The following is a 19,808-nucleotide window of genomic DNA, read 5'->3' as shown; positions in this document are numbered from 1 at the left end:
GAAGTTTGGCTCTAAAATTAAATGCAGACAGTGTTTGCTTTAAATAATAGGTAATAATGAATAAATATAACCAAAAGGTCACAATGTACATTCTATCCATTTATAAATTTGCGTTACAAAACCAGAAGTTAAACTATTTAGGATATTAATATAATAATTGCTACATTGTAGAAGAACCTTTAACAGGTTAATAAAAAATTACTGTTAGTTATATTTATAGCCACCTCTATCTGTGTAAAAAACAATAGTAAATTTGGATCGATCTACTTACATGATAGATTTCAAATCAAGATATAACTCGGCAGTGAGTGCTGTTAAATTTGCCATTGAGATTAGATGGAGTCTTATTTACCAAAGTGTAGTCATGAATGATAACTTTTCAATATATCTTATTTCTGTCTTCCTGTTGAAATTTTAATTGGGAAGGAGAAATTTGGGAGGACTTCCTACTAAAGTGGATCCTTATGGTAACTAAAAAAACTGCAGTATGTCCTTGGTGAAAACTGTTCTGAAATTCCACCTCAATTAAAAAAAATAGGGAATATGTCCTCAATGGAGAAAAGTCGCCATCACATAATATATGGAACAATTAAGAATCTAAAAAGTAATGTGGCAGTATCATTCATTCATTCACTCAACAAACCATTATTGAAAACTTACTGTGTGACAGACCATTTTAGGCAATGGGGAACTAAAGGGGAATGAGAAATATCAACCATTCAGTGTTGGCTCTCTAAGGCAGATCCAAACAGAATCAATATAAAAAAATTCAAATTCATCTATCCATGTCCATGTAAAACCATAATACACTTGGTTAAAGCACATAAAAATATTTTATCTTATTGCATTATGCAATGCAAATAGTTTTCTTTGGCCCAAACACCAGCAAACTTCAATTATCCTAGAAACTCTTTCAAAGAAACATTACTTTGTTTCTGCCCATCCCCAAACCGCTAGATTCCCATGTTGTTGAAGTAGGACACAGAGATATGCTATAAGCAATACAAGTAAAGGTGCCCAGAGCTGTGTCTAAACAAAAGTTCATTACCTGGGATGAGGGCAGTGCTGGCACAGGTACTCAGTCCCTATCAATTCATCAGCAGCTGCTGACACATTCTTATGCTAACATTTTCTTCTAAAACTTAAGGCAAAAGGCAAAAATAGAAAACCTTTTACCAACCACAAAAATGTATGTTTAAAATATTGTGGATTAAAATTAGCCGTGATAATACTTTTAAAACCAGAGAAAAAGTAGAAAATAACAAGTACCTCCCTATGCCCACTACAACCTTCTGAATGGAACTGAAGCAGCAATGGTGTGATTTCAGCTAAGCAGCTTTACATCTGAGGCAACGTAAAATGATCCACCTATTAAGTAAACTACAAGTAACATGATAGGGGTAAATCTACCCTTTTAGAATCAGAACCCATTTTTCAAGTGTGTTTTTAGAAGGAAGAATGTAATCTTTAAGAGATCAACGGGCTTTCACTGAACTAGAAATTCACTAAACCAGAAATCAGTAGTTTAAAAATCTACACAATTTGACAACAAACTTGGCTATTGAATCTGAATTTTAAAACTAATATGTAACTGCTTTATTCTTGTTTTAAATCAAAGGGATTTCTTCTGGGACTACAAAGGAATGAGCTCTTTGCACTTAAGTCTATTTCATGAAGAAAGAGGCGGTTTCTGGCCTTTAAAAAAACAGGAGATTCGCCTACACGATCACCTGGGACAAACTTGGCCAGTGTGAGCAGGCTGGAAGGTTATAGGAGCCTGGGAATGTTTAACATCAAGAAAGGAATTACAGCTCAGTAAGATCACAGGGAATTACACAGGAAATGTGAACAGTAACCCTTTCATATCTCGGTGCCCCTCCCACTGCCTGTGATAAATGGAGTCCTGCTGCACGCTGTCCAGCTATGCAAATGCACACACCAACAGCAGGGGTGGGGGGCCGGGAAAAAGGAAAAATCCATTTTATATACACACACAGCACAGCATAAATTCAAAATGACATGATAAAATCACATTGCTTCAGAAAACAGCCTTTAGCCTTTGTTTCTGCCACGTATGCACTGTATCACTGCCTTATTCAACAGAGTCCTCAGTAAAAATTCCAAAGAAACTTGAAGAATCAGGCGGTGGTTGGGGGAGAATAGTTGGCGGAGTCATCGTAAGTAGGAAAACGTGGCTCCTCTGAAGCTGACCAAACAAACAGGTCTCCACCCTGGCTTATGTTTAAACATCTTGTTCCTAGTCAGTCTGGAGGGAAAACATTCTTTCCACAATAAATAATATGCAATCGAGTCAGAAATTCTTACTCCAGCCTTTGTCCACTCTGTGCAAAAGTTTCTTCAGTACCATAAGCCAAAAACTAAGGGAATTCAACTGATTACGAACGTTTTAAGAGTAACTTAGTTATATAAAGTCAAGGCAAATTAAAATATTTTCTAGTTGCTAACTTGGAAAAGCTAATCTGACTGTGAAGACCCTATATTCCTTAGAGACCACTGGTTGGCATCTCAAGAAAACAAGCTATCTTTACTGCAGCTGCTTCTGGAAAAGGGGAAATGCTCAGTTTCTATAAACAGGTGAGTTTCAGAGAAATTAATTAAAAAACAAACAAAAAACTCCTTCATGGTCCTCAGATAATAAGGGCATGGGTAGGGTATCAAAATAAAATGAATAAAAAAGTGATTTTTCCAATGGGCTAAGTTTAAAATATGGAATGGAATTTCATAAGTCATGTTGAAACAAGATTTAACTTTTCCCACTGATATAACTTCAGAATAGAGATGGTCAGCCACAAAGAGTAGGTCAAAAAATAAATGAAAGTGACTACAGAGATGAAGAAACAAACCACCAATAAAAGTCAAAAGGGTAAGCTTTTTAGAACTATCCAGAAGTGGGAACAATAAAACTGAAGGATTTTATTTCCTGCAATGTACCTCTTCCAAAGCACACATTTCTTCTCTAAGAAGTAGCCTATACCAGTAGTGTTTTTGTACAATAAATGGCACACTCAAATGGCAAATGAGAGATTTCAATTATGACTTTCCAGGTGCCTTAAAGCCAAACACTGATGTCTAATTTCTATAGCACTGGCTCACAGGTAGGCAGTTCCAGACGCTGCAACAAGCTAAAGGTACTGCCCTGACCAATGTGGTTCAGTTGGTTGAATGTCATCCAGTGAGGCGAAGGGTCACTGGTTCGATTCCTGATCAGGGCATATGCCTGGGCTGCAGGTTCAGTGTCCAGTCAGGGTGCGTACAAGAGGCAGTGATCAATGTTTCTCTCTCACGTCAATGTTTCACTCTCTCTTTCTCCCTCCCTTCACCTCTCTTTAAAAATAAATAAAATCTTTAAAGGTGCTGCTCTTTCCATAGATTTACTATAGAGTTGCTATACAATTTACATTAGGAAAACATTAGCAGAATGAGAGGACACAAAATGATAAATGAACTCCAAATAATAAACCAAACTTCTGATTGGGGTTCCAAGAGAGAATCAATTCCCCATTATAGTGTGGATCCTGAAATGCACCAAGTGGAAACTCAATGGCGCTATCTCCTCAACGGGAAATGAGAGCTTACTTTTAGGGCTTCTTAACCATTTTTTACTCATGTCTTGTTCTGTTAAGCATAAAAACTTCATACCCTCTTTGTATATTATTTGAGATTTCAAGATAACTTAAGTATCATATAATCGAAAAGAAACTATAGTAAGATAATTTTTATTGTTTTTTCAAACAATGTACTACAATAAAATTTGTTAGCAAATACTCCTATACGTAGACAGATATTAATCAATACTTTACTGTTATCTTGAAGACAAAAAGGTACAAGATATCTACAAACACCGTGTTGATGAAAATCGAGTGAACTGTTGGGATCTTTCACCATATCTCCTCTCATGGAGAATTACTATAGCTAATGTTTTTAGTCCTACATTGGGCCTTAAAGAAATGCTGACAGATATATAGTAACCTTCGATATTGGTTAAATGACTCAGCAATAAGGCCTCTTTTTCTATTCCGAAAATAACAGTATTCTCTTTGCAAGTAATAAAGGATAGAAACAAGCAGTGTTAAGTCTTCATTCAGTACAAAGATAATAATAAAAGACACAAATTGTCGGCAGCCTTGACAACAATTATGATGTAAAAACAGCAAATATATCACCTATTATTTGCACATTTGTATAGCACTTTGCAATGCATAAAATATTTTATGTAATTTCAACCCTATAGTTTTATAAAGTGAGTATTATTTTAATAAAATAGCACAAAGTGGCTTTTTCAAAGTTACCCAGCTAATTAAGAAGCACAACCGAGATTTAAACCCTCCCGACAGCTATCCCATTCACTAAAAGCTCTTAACTTTGTCATGAAATTCTGAAAATATCTTCATCCAAACTTTAAAATCAGTTTATACATAATTAAGCACAACCATTTTCCCTCTCAGCCCACCCAGTATCACTCAATTCCTTTCTACCATAAAAATTCTAAGAGTTCCCATCACAGCAGCCTTTATGTCCTCATAACAGTATGACTAAGGGCACAATGAAAAGCATATTAAAAACAAAACTCCTTTCTGCTAGGTCTCATATCCTGTAAGTGTTCCCTCAAGCAAGGACATCATCACAGGCATAGGCTTTTAAAAGCATTGACTACTAAGGAAATGTCTGGGGTTGTGTGTTCTTCATCAGAATGAGTCAGATATGACACATACACCTCTTCATTCCTAAAAGGTGAGCTGGAGTCACCCTCTTATTCCCAGCCTTCTGGCTTAGCACAGACACTCACCCCAAGGACTTGGTAGAGAAAGGCTGACTACACATGAATAACAAAGCTAACAGAACGAAGTTATATTCCTATCAATTTTTAAAAATCATTCTAAATGTTTTATTTTTGAAAACTTATTAAAGACTGATAAAGTAATGGCATTAGCAATTTAATGTAAATATGAGATATAATGAAAGTAAAAATTTATTCATATAAAATGAGTATAGAATACTCACCTCTGTCAATAAAAGGTCACTGCCACCAATCCAATGCCAACAGGAATCCCCAATCTGGGTTGCAGTAAAAAGGTGAACAATTTGCAAACCGTGGAAACGCAGCCTCCAGTGAAAGCCAATGGTGTGTTCCACAAAGACAAAGGGGAGGACGCTTTTTATACGGAAGTTCCTACCCTGATTCAGGTTTGGTTCATTTTTATGCCAATGAGGAATCCAAACAACATATTTCTTATTGGTCCAAATAGCAGTGTCCTGATTGGTCAGCTTTGTGTATTCTGATTGGTTGTTACATAGCTGCTCTGACTTGTCAGTATAAATGCAAATAAGGATATAGCTACAAAGTTCCGATGGACAGGGCAGTGTACAGTGTACTGGTTGGGAGACAATGCCAGGATCTCCCTTATAAGGGTCACATCAGAGAGCAGGAGCACAGTGCAAGAGGCGTGGAAACTCAATCTATGGCTTTTCCCTGAAAGGCAGCATTTGTGAAAGGCCTCTGTCAGCAATGGCTGCTAGACTATGATTAAGATTTTGGGCCTAATTAACCATGAGGAATCCTCCCTGGCAGGTAATATTCCTCATCAGGGTTCACACCTCTTAAATTTATTGTGAAGATTATGAGACTAAATTACATAAAAAATGCTAAGCATCTTACCTAGTACTTAATGACTACTCAGTAAATGACTGTTGCTATTACTAATATTATTGACATATAAAAAACAAAACATATAATGAAAGGTCTTATTTAAAATGAACCAAGGAACAACACAATCTGTGAATTATTTTAACATATATTCAAAACAGAAATATCTGTTCTGTGCATAGAAATGTATTCATACAAATATTCAGGAAATGACTTGGAAGAATAAATGGCAAAAGGATGACCTCTGGGAAGATGGGAGGGTAAGTCAGTCAAAGGACTTTTAACCTGATCTGTAATATTTTTTAAAAGTATTTTTGGATTCCTTCTGTAAATAAAATCAATGTTTTAAAAACAAAATAGAAAACATACATAGACAAAAATATTATCTTAGTAAGTTTCTCAATTCCATAGTTGACTTCAGTATTACATGAAAAAGAATACTTTTATTTTTAATTAATGTGTCCAAGTGAAGTCTAAAGTCTCCTTTTCTTGACCAGGCCAGTGTAGCTCAGTTGGTTGGAGTGTCATCCCATAAACCAAAAGGTCGCGGGTTTAGTCCCCAGTGAGGGCACATAAGAGTGATATTTCTCTCCCACATTGATGTTTCTTTCCCTCTTTCTCTCCTTTCCTTCCCCTCTCTCTAAAATCAACAAGCATGTCCTCTGGTGAGGATAAAATAAAATAAAATCTCATTATTTTTATTCAAGCTTTATGGGGTAGACATTGCTTTCAATAATCTTCCTAATGATATTCCTAATTGCTATATTAAAAATACCTGCTTGTGCAAATAAGAAAAAAAAATTCTATTTAGTTTTAAAGCCACTCAATGTATTTAATCAATGTGAAAGAAGGTTTTCAAAGGCCAGGAAGACATAAATCAAAATGGCTTTACATAAAAAGATTACTTTTCTTCTTAAACTTTGAATGTGTGTATATTTAATACACCAAATACAGAAAGCTGAACCCTTGATTCTTTTTGAAGCCAAAGGTTTGCCTATTTAAAATCATCCCAACAATTTCAAATGTCTTGAGGGTTTCTTTAATTAAAAATTTCTCCTTCTAGGCTCTTCTTAACTTCTAATTCTTGTCTGTACCATATTGATGCTGGTTTTAAAATTCTAATTTTCCTTCTAGTTTACAACCATAACTTTGACTTTTTTGTTCCATTCTTTTTTCCTTCAGATCAGCTAGATTTGAGCCTACAAATTGTGGGCAAACCAGGTCACCAAAGCTCTTATTAACTCCCTGAGAGTAGCAAATAGCAGGTCCCCAGACGTGGAGATAAGCCACATGCACCACAGGCCCAACCAGGCAGGGCCCCAGGAATTTACAAATCCAGCTTATAAATTAAAGGACTCTAGTGTTATAAAAAGAGATAGACATTTTCAAAGGATGAGAGAGAGAGAAAGCAGTCTCTCACTGACCAGGAGGACACTGGGCTGAATAAAAATCCCCACCTCAAAGAGCTGTGGGATTCAGCGTTTGATTGTGGGAGGCCGTGCAACCTCTTTTAGAGATATTTAAAATTAAAGAAAGCCCTTTTCTGTAAATTAATGGAGAAGAGTATTTGATCAAAAGGTATTACCTATGATTTCAAATAAAAAATTCTAGTTATAATTTGTAGCTAGTACAGGGCAATTCCGATAATAATTATAGTAATATATAGCTTTATTTCTAGAAAATGAAAAACATATGTATAACAATTTTTTTCACTTAGGTGCTCAGTTATGGACTCATTAATATTAAACTGTTGTACCTATAAAAGCGTACAATAATGGTTCTTCCAGTAGATGACTCCCTGAATTCTTTAAGTCTTTACTTAGCACAGTAGTGAACATGAACTTTGGAGCCAGATGCCAGATCCACTACATACAAGTTGTCGTTGGTTAAGTAACTAGATTGCTCTGGGCTTCAGTTTGTTGGCTAATATTACCACCTACTTTATAGAATTACTGCAAGGATTACATAATTCATTTTATGTAAAGCGCTAGAACTATGCCTGACACAGAGAAATGCATTGTAAAATTCTTGGCTGTTATCATCTTTAACATCAGAAATGTACAACTCTCAGAACAGAATTTTAAGCACAGTTTACTATAACCACTGAAGGAATAGGTTCCTTGAGACTGCTTAGTTCTATTTCAGGACATATTCCAAGGCACTGCATCACTTTCTCTTGAGCATCCTAATGATTTCATAACTCCTCTATGCCTCCATGTACCCTATGCTCCAGTTCTCCAGTTACTCCTCTTCCTCTGCACTGTAAACATCTTGAGAACGGGGACTGTATTCTACCTTGTAGTCTCAATATCTAGCACAGAGCCTTGCATAAAATAGATGCTATTAACTACTTATCTGACAGCCTCACTCAAGTTAGGTTCCTAAAGACAGAGTATACTGAATGTAGCTCTTTGTATCCTCAGAGGATCAGTGGTGTTAAAACCTAACACCTACATTTTGTCTCCAAGTTTCTAATTTATTTTGAGTTTTATTTGAATTTATTCATGATGCTTTATTTAATAAAACAAAATGCATTTTGAAATGTAACGATTCTTTTTTTTTCCCTAAAAGCTCTTCATAGAGAAGGAAATAAAACTTTTCAATGATATTTTAGTTCTCAAAGTGATGACCACAGAGAGGAGAAGCAACCAATGTCTGCTGCCTGACCTCTTCCACACTGCTCTTCTTCCAGGACCTGGCCAGCACAAAGCCTTTCCTCAAAAAGAGTCACCCTTGGACTGCTGTACAGATTTTATCCAGTCAGTACTGTTTCCTTGCTCTTTCACAATTATGACATGTTTGTTATTTCAAAATTCTCTCTGCCCACCCAGTTTGTGACCATGCCCAGTTCAGCTTATGACAAACAGCCACCTTGGGCAGCATTCTATTGCTGATCTCGTAAAACCTGAGTTCAGTGCTGAGAGCCTTTATACCACTTAGGAACTCATCAATGGAGCTCATCAATCAAAGATCTTCAGTGGGAGCTTCAGTCTGATGTCTGACTGCTACCACACAGTGGGGCTACCTCCCAGCATCCTCAATCTCAAGGCATGCACATAGCCCTATGAAAAGGGTAATAACCTTTTGGGAGTTTAGATAAACACTTTTCTCAGTTTTCTCAGAGGGAAGGAGTGATTTAACATTCCTCTGAGTCATTCTGTTACCAGATTACTTCCAGGTGTTATAATTGGGCCTCTCCTCCACAACATGTGTCACTTACCTAATATTAGGTCAGAGCATGAACACACGAGTCACATATGATCCCTCCTTCTTATACTCCTTACTCAAAGTAGTAAGATAAGTGATTTATTCCTCTTGACTTTACAAGATGAAATTAAGCTGATTTCTTTGCTTAATGAAATTAAAAATAAAAACGCTGTCAAATTGAAACTTCTTTGCTCTCCGTAGTGCTCGTCAGTCAAGAAATTTTAGATTAGAAAGGACCTTAGGGAGTCCTCTTTCTCATTTAATATATCTAGCCTGAGGTGCAGAAAAGTTGAGGGTTTGCCATGGTCACACACACATATACACCCAAGCTAGAACAAAGGTGTTCCTGCCTCCTCAGTCCGTGTGCTTTCCATACACCACACTAAGTGGGTCTCTTGCCAAGAACTTCGTCCTAACCCATAATCCTGAAGAGGCTGTTCTCATTCTCAGCTTCACCTTACTCTCTATGTCTTGGTAATACAGCTACATAATTAACTACCCCCAAAATATGGAAAGATAAGTCTTCCATCTCTAAGAATAACTTAGGAACATCACTATTTTCTTAAAGATATTACCCCTAGCAACTGCTACAGGCTTTTTTCTTCCACACAGGTTCCAAGACAAGACTGAATGTACTCTAAGATCCTGCTTCTTTAAACAGTCCTCAACTATATTCTGATAAAAATGGGAAAACCCCATATATAAGAGCTCTTACTATAGAGAAAGAATGGAGCCCAATGCCCACTTGAAAAAGTCACATGACTAGGAGCATTCAAGGTAAGAATAACAGCCTATCAGAAGCTCAAAGCAGCAAGAGGACAGCTTCTGTCATTGGTCATAATGTAAATTCCATGCCCTGTGTTACCTGACATAGTCACTGACCTGGACGTATTAGAAAACAAGCTTGCTAGTACGTAACTGGCAATATTCCCCACCCCACCACCATAAAATCCATTAATCCAAGAATCCCAAACATATTCTGAATCTTACACTTTGCTATGGCAAATACTAAAAACAAAATTTCAAATTAGACTCTCTCTTCTTCTTTTTTCCTGGTCTAATAAGCAGCAAAATGGCCTGAAAGTGGGCAACAGGAAAAAGGAAAAGAGTATCTATTTAGGACAGATCAAGAAAATACTGAGAAGTAATGTAATATAACACAGGAGTATATTTTGAATGACTTTCTTAATGTTTATTTTGACATGCATTTGAAAAATAATAATTTACTGAAAGTTGTGCCAATCTTAGGGTTTTCATAATTTTTATCTCTATATAAAAATTAATAAAAAAATATTTTGTAAGTCATTTCAAATTACAACTCACTAATAGTCTGAGGTTAAAATCTCAGATCATATTAATGAAAAATAAGAAGCAGATAAGTAAAACCCCCTATTAAACTTCTCATTTCATATTGAGGCAAAACAAGGATACCATCTCATTCTTGACTATTAGAGCCATTACAGAGATTTATGGTTTCAAAAAAACTTAAAAATTATTCCTAGCAGATTTCAAAGCAGCCTATTTACCTTTAGATATGTCATGAATTTAAAATATCAATCAAATTATAATTAAAAATAAACTTTAAATCAAATAGCAAAAAACACATGAAACAAAAAAATTTTAAACAGCTTAAAATAAGATAAATGAAGTAAAACCAATTAAATCAATATTGACAATAAATAAAAATAAAATATCTGTTAAAAGACAAAGGTTCTCACTAGGTTGAAAAAATTAACTGTTCCACTTTTAGGAAACATATTTTTAAAAAATGACAAAGAAAGGATATAGTAAAAAGTACAGAAATGTATAGGAAAATGTAAACTAAAGTAGCAATATTAATGTCAGCTAAAATATAAAACACCAGGCATAAATTAGAAAGTCATGTTATTTTTATAAAAAATTTATAATCTTCAATTGAGATTCTGACAGTAAATAATATACTAACACACATACCAAACCAAAAACTGACAGAAATATAAACAAAAATTAATGGAAGAAATCATTAATTTATATATTTAAGACTTTCATCAAACAAACAGTAATCATAAAAAAGTTTAACAGAATAAATATTTAGGTAGCTTACAAAGAAGACAAATTCTTTAAAAAGGTCTGTGGAACTGTACCAAAATTGATCACAAATTAGTCCATGAAGACCACCTTAAAAATTAGAAATGCGCAGCCCTAGCTGGTATGGCTCAGTGGATTAAGTGCTGGCATGCAAACCAAAGGATTGCCGGTTCAGTTCCCAGATTCGATTCCCAGTCGGGGTACGTGCCTAGGTTGCAGGCCAGGTCCTCGGTTGGGGGAGAGCAAGAGGCAACCACACATTGATGTTTCTCTCCCTTTCTCCCTCCCTTCCCCTGTCTCTAAAGATAAATAAATAAAATCTTTTTAAAAAATTAGAAAAGCGCAGTACTGTATATCAATTTATCAATTTATGAATAATTAGTATGTAAAGTTTAAACGTTGCTTGGAAAATTGAGAAGTACACTCTCCTAAATAACTACTGCATCACCCTAGCCAGTGTGGAGCAGTTGGTTGGAGCATTGTCCCAGAGACCAAAAGGTCACAGGTTCAATTTCTGGCCAGGGCACACACCCAGGTTTTGGATTTGATCCCCAGTTGGGGATGTACAAGAAGGCAACCAACTCATGTTTCTCTCTTAAACTGATGTCTCTCTCTCTCCCTCTCTCCGCAACCCCCTTCTCTCTCTCTCTAAAAACGATGAAAAAAGTGTCCCCAAGGATAAAAAAATAAAAATAAAAGTATAACTACTGCATCAACAGAACTCTTGGCATACAATCCTATGCTATTTTAGAAATTGTTAATTGTATTTTCTCAATTGTTAATTGAGAAAAAACACCAAAATAAATTGAATATGGCCAAAGAGTACAAAAAGAAAAACACAGAAGTCATAAATTCTTAAATGTTTTAATTTTCTATTAGGATATAAACTTTCTGCCATAACGAAGAAATACAGTACCACATGTTAGAAACTTTTCTTTTTCATGTCACAATACAGTGTGGCAGAGGGAAGGGTGCTTCACAAGATCATTCAGGGACCCAGGCTGGCTCTATCATCCTCCACAAGGCTTCCATCTCTGGAAGGTGGCTGTTATACCTGACGTAACCTCCAACCAGCAGAAAAGGAAAAAAAGAAAGTCTAAGTCAAGTGGCTTGTCTTTCAGGAGGTAACTTATACACATTACCATTCACCTCTCATCAGTCACAAAGCCACACCCTGCTGCAAAAGAAGCAGAGATGTAGTGTCTAGGTGGTCATCCATGTATGTGCTCAGGTAAAATCTAGGCCTTCTATTCCTAAAAGAACAGATTATAAGGAACATTAGGGTGTCTTCCACACACTCTTTCTAGGTAAAAAAAAAAAAAAAAAAAAAAAAAAAGTGTGAAACAAAACAAAAGGGAATATATGTAATTACTTCATTTTAGTTAGATTTTTAGTGCCAAAACACTACCAAATATCATTTCAGAAATTAGAAAAGTGCATCAATGAATTCTAAAGATGCATAGGTTCCATTATAATACATCAACTTATAGACTAGAAAGTACACTGAAAATTCATCTACTAGCTTTACTTTTTAAGCATATTTAATTCATGTATTATTGTTTATTTTGGGACTATTTATCTAAATGGATTTTTCAGGTTTACTCAGTTTTAGTCTTACACAGTGGTCTTCCAACAGTAGACAGAAGATAATCTTTTACTAGTAAAATAACTTAACAAAATTTATGGAAGATGTTTTTAAAAAAACAACATTACTGAAGTTGTTTTCATATTACTGAAGTATATAATAAAATATGTACATTTTAAGTGTATAGTTCAGTGAAATTTGCAAACACCTACATCCATATAATCACCACCATAGTCAGGATATAGAGCACATTCATCACGCTCAAACATTCCCTTGTGCCCCATCCAGGTTAATCACACTCCACTCCCAGCTACAGGTAACATCGTTACTTGTCTGCTTATTGTCACTGTAGATTAAATCTGGCTTTTCTAGCATTTCTGATATAATAATTTAGGTCAGTAAATGGAATCATAGAGTTTGTATTTTTTTGTATTTGGATTATTTTATTCACCATAATGTTTTTGAGATTCCTTCGTGCTGTTGTGTGTATCATTACTTTATCCCTTTTTATCATCCAATAGTTTTCCATAGCATGGACATACCAAAAGTGTTTATCTATTCACTACTTGATGGACATTTACTATTGCCAGCTTGAGGCTGTTATGAATAAAGTCACTATGAATATTCATGTACAAGTGTATCTGTGAACATGTTTTCATTTCTCTTGGGTAAATATTTAGAAGTAAAATTGTTGGGTCTTATAGTAATAATATGTTAACTTTTTAACACACTATCAAACTGTTTTCTAAAATAGTTTTATGATTTACTTTCCCACCAGCAATATATGAAAGTTCCAACTGGTCTACATTTCATCTAACACTTGTTCTTCTTTAATTTTCAATTATAGCTATTTCAATGATGTTCAATAGTATCTCATATTGATTTGCATTTTTCTGATGTCTAATGGTGTTAAAACCCCTTTGCCTGTGATGCACTGGCCATTCATTATTTTCTTGTGCCATTTATTTAACTGGGTTGTCTTATTATTAATGAACTGTAAGAGATCTTTATATATTCTGGCCACAGTCATTTGTCAGATATATGTATTGAGAATATGCTGTCTCTGTTTAAAGATCGCCTTTTCATTTTCTTAACGATGTCTTTTGACAAATAGAAGTTTAAAATTTTGATGGAGTCCCATTTGTCAATTTTTCTTTCATGGTTCATGCTTTTAGTGTCCTAAAAAAGCTTTGCCTATCCCAAATTCATATTTTTCTCCTGTCATTTTTTTTCTTAAAATTTTATAGTTTTAGTCTAATTAGAAACATGATTCTTTTCCATTTATTTTGTATACAGAAGAGGTAAGTGTTGCAGTTAATTTTTTTCTCTTTTCTTTTTTTATATCTGGATTGCCAGGTGTTTTAGTATCATTTGTTGAAAAGACTATCCTTTCTCTATTAAATTATCTTGGCAAGGTTGTCAAAAATCAATTGACCATCTATATGAGTGGGTCTATTTCTGGATTTTCTATTCTATTCCATTGACATATATGTCTTCCTTCAAACACCATCTTGATCATTGTAGCTTTAAAGAAGAAGCTTTAAAATGTAAAGGAAGTCTTGAAATTAGGTAGTTAAAACCTTCTAAGACTGTTCTTCCTTGTCAATTCTTATTTTTTTTTCTCTTTTACTTTCCTAGGTCCTTTGTATTTCTATATAAAGTTAAATTTCTGTTTCCATTTTCTCATTGCTAGTCGGCGGCGGCGGCAGCCGTCCGTCTCGAGAGACAATGGTGTAGCTTCTTAAGAGTCTATCTGCACCGCCGAGAATGGCTGTGCAGTCCGACTCGGGAGTGACACGGTATCTGTCTCCTCCCGTGTTGAATCGACATCTTGCGATGACGCTGGAGTGTCCTCTCCAGTGAAGCTGAAGCTACAGAGCCTGGGCAGGGTGATATGGAGGGTCTGCTGTTGCCCATGCAGCAGACCCCCCCCTCTCTTCGCAGCTGAAGGGTCCAAGGGAAAGACGGAGTCAATACAGCTTGGCTTCAGGTGCGCCGCAGGAGTTGCCGGTGTTGACTACAACGTCAAACCGCCTTAGGGACTCCGGCTCCGGATTATCTGTCGGGGTTTACTCCCTTAGCCTTTCCCCTGAAGAGGTATGCCGCAAGGCAGCGGAGGTTTTTTGGAGTCAGAGTTTTCCTTCTCTGATGTGCCCTGACTGGAAGATCGAATCAGCAACACTTAGCTCGCAGGCCGATGCTCAATCCACTGAGCCAAACCAGCCAGGGCTTCATTGCTAGTATAGACACATAAAACTAATTTTGTGTATCTACCTTGTATCCTGCAATCTGGATAAATTCAATTACAAATCCTAGTGGCTTTTTGGAAACCTTAGCATTTTCTCTATACATCATCATGTCTGCAAATAAAGATGTTTCATTTCTACCCTGCCAACCTGTATGCCACTTGTTTCTTCATACTGCCTATTACTCTGGCTGGGACTTCTATTACAATATTAGACACAGGGAAGAGAGTTGGCATACCTGTTTGGTTGCTTATTTAGGGGAAAAGGCATTCTATCTTTTAACATTAAAATTAGCTAAAGGCTAGGTGCAGATGACTTTTATCAGGTTGAGTTCCCTTCTGTTTCTGGTTTTCTGAGAGATCTTACCAAAAATGGTTGTTGAATTTAGTCCAATACTTTTTTTTAAATTGTTTTTCAATTACAGTTGTTCCATTTCCCCCCCTCTGCTATCCCCTGCTCCTGTGAATGACCCATGGATATGGACAACTAAATGGGGATGGACTGTAGTCCAATACTTTTTATGCAACCATTGACAGTATCATACAGCTTTTTCCTCCCATTTCCTGTTAAAGTGATGACTTATGTTAGTGTGTTTTCCCACATTAAACCAACCCTGCATCCCTAGAATAAATCCACTTTTTATATACACTGCTGCATTTTATTTGCTAATGATTAAATATTTCATCTATGTTCATGAAAGATACTTGTTCACAGTTTTCTTTTTCTCACAATGTCTTTATCTGGTTTTGGTATTACTATATGCTAGTCTCCTAAAATGAACTGAAAAGTGTTCTTTCTTCCTCTGCTTTCTAAATTATTTCTCCTTTAAATGTTTGATAAAATTCATCAGTTAAAACCTGTCTTCTGTTGGATTATTTTTTAAGATTTCATTATTAGTCAAAACTCTTCTTTAAAAACCTTTTTAGTGGATGCTTTCTTTTACTTACTACAACCCATTTTCAAAAATATTAGATCACTTCATGGAGAAGATCTTTACCATGCTGCGCTTCCTTTCCCCATCCCGTTCTGTGAGCTATTGTTCCCAAACATTTTACTTTCACATGCCTCATAAACCCTACTAGATGGACACTGGTTTTTTATTTTTGTTTTTGTTTTCGGTTTAAATAGTCAATTACATTTTTAAAAAAGTAAAATAGAAGGAAACTATTTGTTTTACGTTGATCCACAAATGAGCCATTTCTACCAGTCTTCATTCCTCTGTCTAGTCCAAATTTCCATGTGGTATCATTTTCCATTTGTCTAAAGAACTTCCTTAAATACTTTAATGTAGATCTGCTGGCCATGAGTTGTGCCAGCTGTTTTCTTAAAAAATTCTTATTTCCTCTTAATTTTCTTCCTTCTTTACTTTCTGAAGGTATTTTTATTGGTCATGAAATACTAGGTTGACAATTCTCTTAGCACCTAAAAATGCCACTGAATTCCATTCTGATATGCATAATTTCTGATGACAAGTTTGCTGCTATTTTTAAATGTATTCCTTTGAATGTAATATCTTTATTTCCCTCTGTGCATTTTTAAGAGTTTTTATTTATCACTGATTTTGGGCAATTATGGTGAGCTTTCGTTTGTTTTGGTATGTTTTGGGGCTGTGTGTGTGTGTGTGTGTGTATTGTCTGTGGTTTGATAAATTTCTTGGATTTATAATTTTCTTCAAATTTGGGGCAATTTCAGTTACTACACTACACTTATGTTAGACCCATGATTATTATCCTATGGAACACAAAGTTGTTGGTCATCTTTTTTGATCTATTTTCTCTCTATGCTTTTGGTTATATATTTTTCCAAGGTCACTGATCTTGTCTCCTGAAAGATCTAATCTGTATTTAATCCCATCTAGTAAAATTTTCATTTCAAGTTACTGTACTTTTTATCTCTGGGTGTTCCAATTTTTTCTTTTTCATATCTTCTATTTCATTCCTCATTATGTTTATATATATGGACCAGATTTATTATAGCTGTTTTAATGTAGTTGTCTGCTAATTCTCTCATTCCAGTCATATCAGGGTCTATTTCTATTGTGTCGTATTATGGGATTTTTCTTCAGCTTCTTTGTTTACCTAATAATGTTTAATTGGATGCAATTCACTGTGAACTTTATGTTTCTGAGTGCTGGATGTTTTTTTATTTGTTTTAAGAGTGCTGAACGTCTTCCGGCAAACAGTTGTGGATTAATATAATTGTTTTGAGACTTGGTTTTAAGCTCTTTTAGAATGGAGAGAAACCTTTATTCTAGGGCTAAAGCATACACTGACCTGGTAATATTTCATTTATCAGGTTGTCCTCGCCAGCTTCCTGGGGTTTCATTCCATATATGCACAGTTGGTACTAAGCCAGATCTTCAAAAGTACCTCTATAGAGATTTCAGGAATTCCTTCTCTTCCCAATTCACCCTCCAGGAGGGTGAGATTTAAAATGAATCAGTCTTTTCTATCCTGTCTCCTTACTACTTCCTTCCCTGCTCCATAGTGAGAGTTAAGTACTTCACTTCTAAATTCAGGTTGCTGAACTTTAAAGATTGAAAGAACTGGCCTCCCTCTACAGACCTGCTAAGCCTACCTTACTGAAAAAAGGAAGGATGCTAGGTAAAGAAAGGATACTTATTTTATATTCACTTTTTTACTTTATAGGAATTAAAAAAAAAAAACCACACATGGATTTCTCCTCTGTAGAACCTACTGCCAAATAGATAATAATACCAGTAAGTATTGAAAAGTGTAATTTTTCCCACATCTAACCCATAGTTATTCATAAAAGTATTTATTTCATTACCCTTATTTTTAAAAATATTTGCCCTTTATTATCTGTGTTGGAAGATTTCCTAAATGAAGCCCTAAACTGAAAGCCCCACTAAACCATTAGCTTATACATTTTTTTGAGGGGAAAAAAATGAGCAGATATTTTGGGGAAGGTTGAAGACAGGTATGTGGGTGGCATGAAGCAAATCAAATATAAAGTACTTTAGTATCACAGAGACCCTGAAAATAATTCTTTCCTTTATCGTTAATTCCAAGTGCCACAGTTCAATGGTTACAGGAAACTTGAATTTGAATGAATAGCCTTATTTGGGTCTAACTAACAGCATTTATAATTTAAGTTCTCTATTACTTAAATCATATTTTTGCTCTTCTAAGATAAGATAAGAAAAGGGCTATTTCATCCTCAATGAGATGTCCAAACACAGTCCCTACCTCTCAAAGAGCTTCTGGTTTAAGGCTGAGGATTAGGTACATTTTCCATTTCTAGAAAACTCTGACCAAAGGCTATTTCCAAATATGTTTCTTACTTCTAAAACTCAGTAAACTTTTGTTTAATAACTAAAATCTACTAGGGAATTTGTCCATGTACATACTGCTTATTTTAGACCAAAAGGCAATCAAAGTAAGTTTTAAATAAAAAATGAGAGAACAGCCCTGGGCGGTGGTTCAGCTGGCTGGCATGTCATCCTGTACCAACAGGATGAGGGTTCAATCCCCGCTCAGGATACGTACAAGAGGCAACCAATCGATTTTTCTCCCCGGCCGCCCTCCCTTTAAAATCAATAAGCATTTCCTTGGGTGAGGATTATGCTTAAATAAATAAAAATAAAATGTAAAGAAAACAAAAATGCCTCAAAGTAATAAATTCCTTAGATGAGGACTTGGCCAAACTGAAGTTAACCTTGACATTAGCTCTTCTTTCATCCCAAATATTGGAAACTTTACTGGTGAAATTGGTGAAAGCTTTCCAATACAAACACAGGAGGATTAATCTGAGGAGACACTACTCAGACATAAGATTCTAAAAGACAGAATCTCAGCACTGGGAAGATCTTCGAAATCAACTGTCCCCTTCTCCACTCCAGCAGTCTTCCTGCACCACATCCCGAAAGGTGATCACCTCAGCTCATACACTATCAGTGATGGAGAACTCACTGTCCTATGAAGTGGCCCAGCCTATTTTCATGCAGATGTAATTGTTATCAATATATTCATAATAGTGCTCATTAAAGTGAGCAGAAATCACTCACTCTGTAACATCTCTCCATTGATCTAGCTATGTCTTCTGTAGCTCTAAATCTCCAGTCCCTCTAACACTTCAAAACAATTCAAATGACAGAAACTTGGAATAATAAAGCTGCAAATTACCAGGCTAGAGGCTGGGCTGGTTAGAATGGTATAGGGTAAGGGAGTAGGAGGGATTTAGCAGATTTCAAATGACTTGAAGAAATTAAGGAGCAGCAAGAAGGCAACTGTGGCTAGAATACTATAAGACATAATGGTAGGCGATAAAGCGAGTGAGTAGAACTCGCAGGGTCTGGTAGAACATGGAGACAGTTTTATACTGAGTGTGATGGATAGCCATTGAAAGGCTCTGAACAGGGGAATAACAGGAACTGTTTAACACTAAAATAAAAAAATAAAAAAAAAAAACCCACTTTGCTCCTATATGGAAAACTGACTGAGGAGGTACAAGGGTACAAGAAGGAGATGAGGCAGGCCAGTTATTACTATCACCTAAGAACTTGTAGCGGTGATTTTAAGTTATATTCAAGTAGTAGTGGTGGGGTGGCAGCAGTAAAGGGGAATTTGGGATATATTTAGAAAGGAGGACATATCAGCCTTACTGATGGGCTGGGTGTGGGTTAAGAAAAAAAGAGAAAAGTCAAAGATGACTTCTAGTTTTTGGCCTGAACAACTGGGTCGACCATTTATGCAGATGAAGGCAGAAACAGGCTTTGGGAGGTGAGTTCAAGAGAGTTCTATTGCAAACACGTTAAGTTTCAAATGTTTATTAGACTTTCAAACAGAGATGTTGACTAGGCAGACACAAATATGAGCCTTGAATACATGGGAGAGACCAAGGCAAGGAAATAAACTTGGGAGAATAGGTGGCATTTAAACAAGGATGACATGAGATCACATAGAGAATAAACATAGAAAGTGGCCAAGGACTAGAACCTGAAGAATACCAACTTTGGAGACCATAAAGAAAAGGAGATAGCAAGGGAGATTCTGAAATTTTATGTGTATTTTATGTT

General features: G+C 35.7%; 1 protein-coding gene across 12 annotated transcripts in view; it reads right to left on the bottom strand.

The window, feature by feature from the left end:
• ZNF438 (zinc finger protein 438) overlaps window positions 1-19,808 on the bottom strand; it is a 192,419-nt gene that overhangs the window by 136,058 nt on the left and 36,553 nt on the right. For 2 of the 12 annotated variants that reach the window (XR_016509080.1, XR_016509081.1), the window contains exon 6: window positions 11,820-12,003. The exons of the other annotated variants lie outside the window; for them this stretch is intronic. The gene's annotated coding sequence lies outside the window, so the exon portion shown is untranslated. Of the gene's footprint in view, window positions 1-11,819; window positions 12,004-19,808 lie in introns of those variants that run through there. 12 annotated transcript variants of the gene reach the window in all.

The sequence above is a fragment of the Furipterus horrens genome, unplaced genomic scaffold (assembly GCF_987537825.1).
Source record: "Furipterus horrens unplaced genomic scaffold, mFurHor1.1.pri manual_scaffold_2, whole genome shotgun sequence".
Classification (NCBI taxonomy): domain Eukaryota; kingdom Metazoa; phylum Chordata; class Mammalia; order Chiroptera; family Furipteridae; genus Furipterus; species Furipterus horrens.
The sequence above is the reverse complement of the archived record's forward strand: the minus strand, read 5'-3'. Positions and strand labels throughout refer to the sequence as shown.